The following is a 7,645-nucleotide window of genomic DNA, read 5'->3' on the forward strand; positions in this document are numbered from 1 at the left end:
GTGGGCAGGCTGGAGGCTTCTTGGCCTCCAAAACCCCCACCCGGCCTTCCCCCGGCTACGGCTGAGCGGCGGCGCCAGCAGCAGCGACGCAGCACTGGCGAAGAAAAGGTAAAGTAGGAGGGAGGGAAGGAAAGAGTTGGGGGGAGGAGAGGAGAGGGGAGGGAAGTTGTTCCCAATGGCGGCATGTGCGCCCGCCATTGGGAAAACAGGACTTGAGCATACACGGATTTTGGATTTACGCGGGGGGGGGGGTCAGGAAACGATGCGCGTATACCAAGGGCCGACTTGTCTGTGTGTGTGTGTGTGTGTGTGTTGTGTGTGTGTGTGTGTGTGTATTACACAGTATATTCAGTACACTTTAATTGCATAGCTCCTACCATTAGGGCGAGTAGTGAGGCAAATGTTTCTGGATTCTGTTTTTAAAGCAGCAGACTTCCAATTACTACTTTTATCACAGTGTTTTACTGTGGAAACCATTTGAACTGGTTCATCTTGCAATGCCAAAATGTCTTACTCTGACTTAGACTATCCTAGAATAAAGTAAACTCAATGACCTTTTTCTTTGCTTGGCTAAGATCAGTAAAGGTTCCTTATTGTTTCTTTAGTCAATACCTATGTTGTTTGGCCTTAACAATAGTGTCCAGACTTCTTTGGAAAGAAGTTATTACTGTATGGGTTGGAGAAATTGCTAATGCTGATTTAGTTTGACGTTTCCAACAGCGATCAAGTCATCCCTGTGGTTTTGTGGGCAAAAATGTGTACAAGGTGCCCTTGAACTGACCATAGTTAATTTCCAGAACCTTTCAGTATTGTATTTCTGCCATGACACTGTTGACCCTACTGTTCAAAAAGTATAGTAGATGAATACTTACTGGCATGAATTGGTTTATCAGTTCTGCTTAGCAGAATACTGAAAAGACAGCACACTTGGAAGTCTTATTTAAAGAGAATGGGTCAGAAGAGTTAAAGACATTTCTGCCAAGAAAAACAAAAATATTTTGAGCTGGCTGATCAATTTCCTTTTCATTTCAAAAATAGCTTGTACAAAAAAATACATCAATAGTCCCTAGCATTATCTAGCTTTGATAAGATTTCTAAGGATAACTAGCTATAAAGTCTTGAAAATGAAAATGTGAAGCAATTTCTACTAATTTGGTTCTCTATGTTGGGAGAAGAGGGTGTGCATGTGTGTGCACACACATATTTTGTTATGAGTGTTCCTATGTGTGAACCAGAAGGAGCTTAATTGCTCTTTTCCTTCATCTGAACCTCTCAGTCAACTATGGTAGCCTTCTGAACTACACACACACACCAGTGAGTTCATTTTTGCCAAAGGAATACTCAGTGGTGATGTTGAGCGGCTGCTACTCAGTGCCTGGTATTATGTAGTCCCACCAGGTTGTGTCTAACATACTTTTTAACATCTACCAGAAGCTACTGGAGAAGGTTATCTGGGGATCTGAGGTGAGGTTCTATTGGTTAGCAAAACAGGTCCTAAACCATTTCTCTGCAAATCTTCTGTTCTTGTTGAAGTTAAGCCCTTTAACAATTTTAAGTTTGGGCTAGAACAAAATGCCTTTCCTCAGCATAGCTTCGCCTACTTTGCAGTTGAAGCAGGTCAAGCATTTATTTTAGTTTTTTGATTGCAAAGTTCCAAAGTACCTGTTGTACAGATAGATACACACACCTATTCCCATATTGTTATTTAAGGTAGGTATATGGCTTTTTGTGAAAGCAGATAAGATAGTTTGTATTTCTTCTCTTTATTGCCGCCAGTAGAAATTCATTGCTTACATTTTCTGTGTAATACACTGAAAGAATTGTTGAATGGGATTTCTTCAGAGATAAGTGCTGGAGTGGAAGAAGTAGTTATTGTTAAAGCCTTTGAGTGTACGTGTTAATAGTAACAATAGCCTGTGTATCCAAGATGCAAGTGCCTGCTCTAAGAAAGGTAGTAGTTTATTGTTTCAGATATGCCCCTGTCCTTCATTATTTCATTTGATTACCGTAAGTGAAAGCCATTCTCCTGCTATAGGTCATCCAGCAAGCTATCTGTCATTGAACATCAAGTCATGCATACAAGTGTTGCTTTGTATTAACATTTGTTTCTTACAACTTTCCATTATTTTGGTGGCTCCTACAAAATAAAATGTCATCTTTGTGTAGAACATTGCGAAAAGAACACTGTAATTTCCTGTTCCTAATCATGTTGGGAACCAAAGGTTTTGACCTGTGAAACACTGGGCATTAGAAAATGCAGCACACACAGAGAACTATAAAAGTGGTGGTCTGTACTTATCTGTATTATTTTTGTCCCATTCGATAGGAAGATAAAGACATCCCCCCCCCATGACAGTTTTCCTTTGGGCAGCGAGGGACATTGTTTGTGTTTGCACATTTGTGAACTAAGAGAGAATGGTCAGGAAACAGCAGTCGGAGTTTTTCAAAACAGAGTCACTGTAGGTGCCTAGAGTATGAAAAATCTTTGAGTGCAGGTTACTTTCCAGAAGCTAAATTATTAAGTGGTCCTATCCCTAGCTTGTTTTCCTAGCCCCAGCTTGTTTTCCTGGCAAATTTGAGATTTTTGGAAGGGATTGGGGAACCTGTGGCCCTTCAGATATTGGCCAGACTGCTTGAGACGGTTGTGAACTGTAGTCCAACAGCATCTGTATGGCCGCAGTTTCCCCAGCCTTGGGTTGACCCCCATGACCATCCATCTGCTACTATCACTTTAAATAAATTGCACACACACCCTATCCCTCAATCATGTTACATTTCTCCAGTTAGGAGGAACAGAAACTTTTAATAGCAGTAGGAAAATCTCATACTTCAGTGAAAATATCTGCTATGCGAGGCTTGATATTTCATATAATTTTCCCATTCTTGCTCAGTAGTGAACTCTCTTCACCCCTAGAAATTTCATGGCTGTGCAACAAATACATTTATTTTCTTCTTTGGGGATTTCCTGTTAAGATTTAGAACTATATTATTTAGGTAGGAGGGGGAAAAGCCATTTGAGCTCTCCTTGTAATTCCTTTTCTTTTTTGCCGTTCTGAGCTGAAGCCCACTGTGACTACTAATTAGCAGCTGAAGCAAAAGTGGGGGGAAAAACTATAATTAACAGCACTGGGTTCATGGACCAATAAGCCTTAAGTAATTATGTGGGTTTGTTAAAGCAGCATATGTTTAATGTGCAAATCGCATATCTAAGATCATAATTGAAGTGAAGAATGGATATATGGGTAGGGCTGTATGGATATCTCGGTTGTATGGAACAACAGGCAAGACACATAATGGGGTATTGACAGAGATTTAATAATAAAAAAATAAGAATTAGTTTTCTGAAAAATTTAAGCTTTTGTTTAAAATGCAAACTAGGTTTTCAGTGTTTGTCGAAATGACAGTGCTTTCCAAGGGTTTGAAGTTGAGACTTAAAGGCTTCATGTAGTCTCGTGTTCTTTCTAGTCATTAGCAGAAACACAATGATTTATTCTAAATAGGAAAAACTGTACGATTAATTATGCAGCCAGTACAAATACACCTATTATCTTAAGGCTAATGAAATAGCAATATTATTGTCTTAAGCCAAGCTAAGCAAATCTGGAGTTGGTGAGCACCTGCATGAGACTGTATCAGCACTGCAGAAATGATGCAGTTTGACACTGCTTTAACTGCCATGACTCAATGCTATGGAATTCTGGGATTTGTAATTTTGTTCAATATTTAGCCTTCTACGTCATGCCACAACAAACTACAAATCCCAGGATTCCAAAGGATGGAGTCATGTCGGTTAAAGAGGTGTCAAACTACATAATTTCTGCAGTGCAAAAGTAGCCTGAGAGACTGCCTGCTGGTCTGTGTTGACTGTAAAAGAGTTTTGATGTGAATAAAACAAGTAACTATAGCAGGTAATGATAACATCCAACTTCAATCGATCTTGGATGAGACGGATTATCTAGACCCATTTCAAACCGGCTTTCGGGCAGGCTACGGGGTTGAGACTGCCATGGTCTCCTTGATCGATGATCTCCGTCTGGGCATGGACAGGGGTAGCGTGTCCCTGTTAGTGCTCTTGGACATCTCAGCGGCTTTCGATACCATTGACCATGGTATCCTTCTGGAGCACCTGGGGGAGTTGGGAATCGGGGGCACTGCGCTCCAGTGGTTCCGTTCCTACCGCTCGCGCAGATTCCAGATGGTGCAGCTGGGGGACGTGTGCTCCGACAAGAGGGCCCTTACATCTGGTGTCCCTCAAGGAGCCATTCTGTCCCCCATGCTTTTCAACATTTACATGAAACCGCTGGGAGAGATCATCCGGAGGCACGGGGCTCAGGGTTATCAGTACGCTGATGACACCCAAATAGTCTTCTCTATGTCTCCGACTGATTCAGTGACCAAGGATGGCATCTCTCCTCTCGTTGCCTGTCTGGAGTCGGTAATGGGCTGGATGAGGGAAAACAGACTCAGCCTGAATCCAGAGAAAACGGAAGTACTTGTGATAGGTTCCCCTGGCCCGGGGATGGCGGTGGTTCCACCTGTTCTAAACGGGATCATGCTTCCCGTGAAGGACTCAATACGCAGTCTGGGGGTGCTCCTTGATTTGTCGCTCCACCTTACATCTCAGGAGCAAACCTGTTATCAGCTTGGCTGATACGCCAGCTGCGCCCCTACCTGGGCTGGGGGGACCTTGAAACAGTAGTACATGCTCTGGTAACCTCTCGATTGGATTTCTGCAATGTGCTCTACATGGGGCAACCCTTGTACCATACTTTGAAGCTGCAATTGGTGCAGAATATGGCAGCAAGTGGTCACCTGATACTTCCAGGACCAGTCATATAACCCGTCCTCAAAGACCTTCATTGGCTGCCTATTCGCTTCCGGGCGCAATACAAGGTGTTGGTTATACCTATAAATCCCTAAATGGCTTGGGCCCAGGGTATGGAGGACCGCCTCTCTCTTACAATCCACCCGCACACTTAGGTCTGCCGGGAAGCATTGCTAAGAGTCCCAGAAGCGAGATATTCCAGCACTAATCAGAGGGCCTTCTCCATCTCGGCCCTAGGCTCTGGAACTCGCTTCCTGGCGAGCTTCGTTCGGCCACCTCACTGGACCAATTTAAAAAGGGGTTAAAAACACATCTGTTCCCGCAGGCATACCCCTAATGCCCCCGAAGTACTCCCCTCTCCCCTTCAGCAGCACTGTAATGCTAGCTGGGTTATTGTATTTGTATTTGTGATTTTATTTTGAGGTTTTACTGTGTATAATGTTGTGATGTATTTTAACATGTTGTTACCTGCCTTGATCATTGGAAAGGCGGGCTACAAATAAATTATTATTATTATTATTATTATTATATAACATGATAAAGGATGAAGTAATAAGATAGATTATGCAAATTTGCATAAACCATAAACATTACAGGATCTTGAATTGCTTGTTTGCAGAAATTGGATTATTGTGGCACTGATTTGTTATGGTAGAGGACCCACAATCATGTAAATAAACATATGAAGTGGAGAAGCTTAAATCACTCCTATATTAATTTTGCTACTTCTTTCCTCCTTAGAATGATATGCGCCATTACTAAAGATTGATTCCATGTATTAGTAGTGGTAGAAACTTCTTTTCTTCCTGGAGATAGTTTATTCTCCAGTACAAAAACATGTTCAAGAATGTTAAAAGTGATCATTATCACCACTGAACATCATGAATTTCCTCTTGGATAGCTACCTAGTTGACATTCGTCTGTGTTTGGATGGGGAGGAAGAAGGGGACTTAAAATAGGAAGTGAGTTATTGCCCTTTGAGGGAAGTTTGCATAATAATTTCAGCAGGGTTGTGATTCAGGCTTGGCTCAGTGAAGGGAGGATCACAGGATTTGCAGTCATATGAAGCTGTGAAATTGTTTGTTATTTCTTTGATTATTTATGTATCAGTTATTCAAGTTAGGAATTTCAGTACATTGAATTTCTAGTATTTGCCTGTTAAATACTTGTGTTTTCCCTCTCTGTCCCCAAGCTAGAAAGAAAATGCCATCTATACTCAACTATAGGTCAACCACACGTATAAGTCAATGCCAGGTTTGGGGGCCAAAATTATGGATTTTGATATGACCCAAGGGTAAACTGAGGATAAAATTTAGGGACATGTAAGAAAGGACGTAAAGGACGCCGGAAAGGAAAATGATGCCAAAGAAGTTACAAAATGTTGGCAGGCATAACTATTTAGTCTAAAGGCTGCTTATACTAATGGATGAGGAGGGAATTACAATTGAAAAGCATAAAACTTGGATTATCCAGGAATGGATTTCTGAGAGAACGTACTACAGCCTCACTGTCCTAACATTGCAGAAAACAAATTCTGTTGCTTAGATTATGCTGCTCTTCAAGGGTATCTTTTACAATTTGCTCTGATTGCTGTATCTTTTGGTCTCTAGGTTAGAAGCATAGATTTGACCAGGCTGAAGTCTACCAAAAAACAAACAAACAAACAAAAAACCCTTTCCTGCTTTAAAGATGGGAAAGTGTGGATCTAGGCTATTAAGTTATCAGTTGGCTATAATATCACTCATCTGATTACTACCACACCAAAATCTTGGCCTCCTAAATTGTAAACATCTTAATTTTCTAAGGGATTCCTGCCAGTCCTTCCAAAATGAAAGTGCCATATATCAGATTTCACAAGTCAGGCAGCCTTCTGTGAAATAACCAATTCCATTATTATTATTATTATTATTATTATTATTATTATTATTATTACATACGTCCTGCTTTATAAAAATAACCAGTTCCAATTGTTCACTCAGAAAGGTCAACAATTTTGAAAAGAATTCATTCCCACATTTAAACAAGACCTTTACAACAAACTTTTAAAAACTTGTAATTTGCTCTCTTGTGCTTGAATGCATTATTATCCATGTAAGACTTATAAATAAGAGCTTAGGTCAAAGAAAGCAGCAGCAACTATAAACCGCTGGGAGAATGGAAGATGTTCTTTGGGTGTATTCGTCTTCTGAAAACCACTTTATTATAACACCTATCCTTTTGGGAACATGCATCTACGTGTACTGTATAGTCCTTACTGGTCCATTTTAAGATACTGGCTTTGGATTTTAATTTCCTAAAGGATTTGAGAGTAATTTATCTGAAGAACCACCAGCATTCATATCAGTTTGCTTAAGCTTTGGTTTGGAGGCCCTGGTCTCTTAATTCTTTACCAATACTGATAAGTATTGGTAAAGAATTATTGGAGCAGCCCTTTCCTCCAGTTGCCCTGACACTTTGGAATTCTTTATGCTAAAGGGATACATATGATCTCTTGGTATACTGATTTTTGGGGAAGAACCTTTAAAACTCCCAGGACCTCCTCCAAGGGCTGAAAATGAGTTGCACAATTCCCACCACTGTTGTAAGCCATAATGTCAGAGTAGGCAACCTAAAGGATAGGCTGTTAAACATATGATATGAAAAACTGTGACAGAATAAACTGAACCTTGACGCATACACACACACGCACACTAACACTGTTGATTCCCTGCTGCCCCCAACTATTTGTATTTTCTTGCTCTTCTGTCCACCACTTTCTTCCTCTGCATGCTTATTTTTTTGACAATGGCACTCTTTTTCCTCTGAAGACAAAGGAAGGAA

The sequence above is a fragment of the Sceloporus undulatus genome, chromosome 2 (assembly GCF_019175285.1).
Source record: "Sceloporus undulatus isolate JIND9_A2432 ecotype Alabama chromosome 2, SceUnd_v1.1, whole genome shotgun sequence".
Lineage (NCBI taxonomy): Eukaryota > Metazoa > Chordata > Lepidosauria > Squamata > Phrynosomatidae > Sceloporus > Sceloporus undulatus.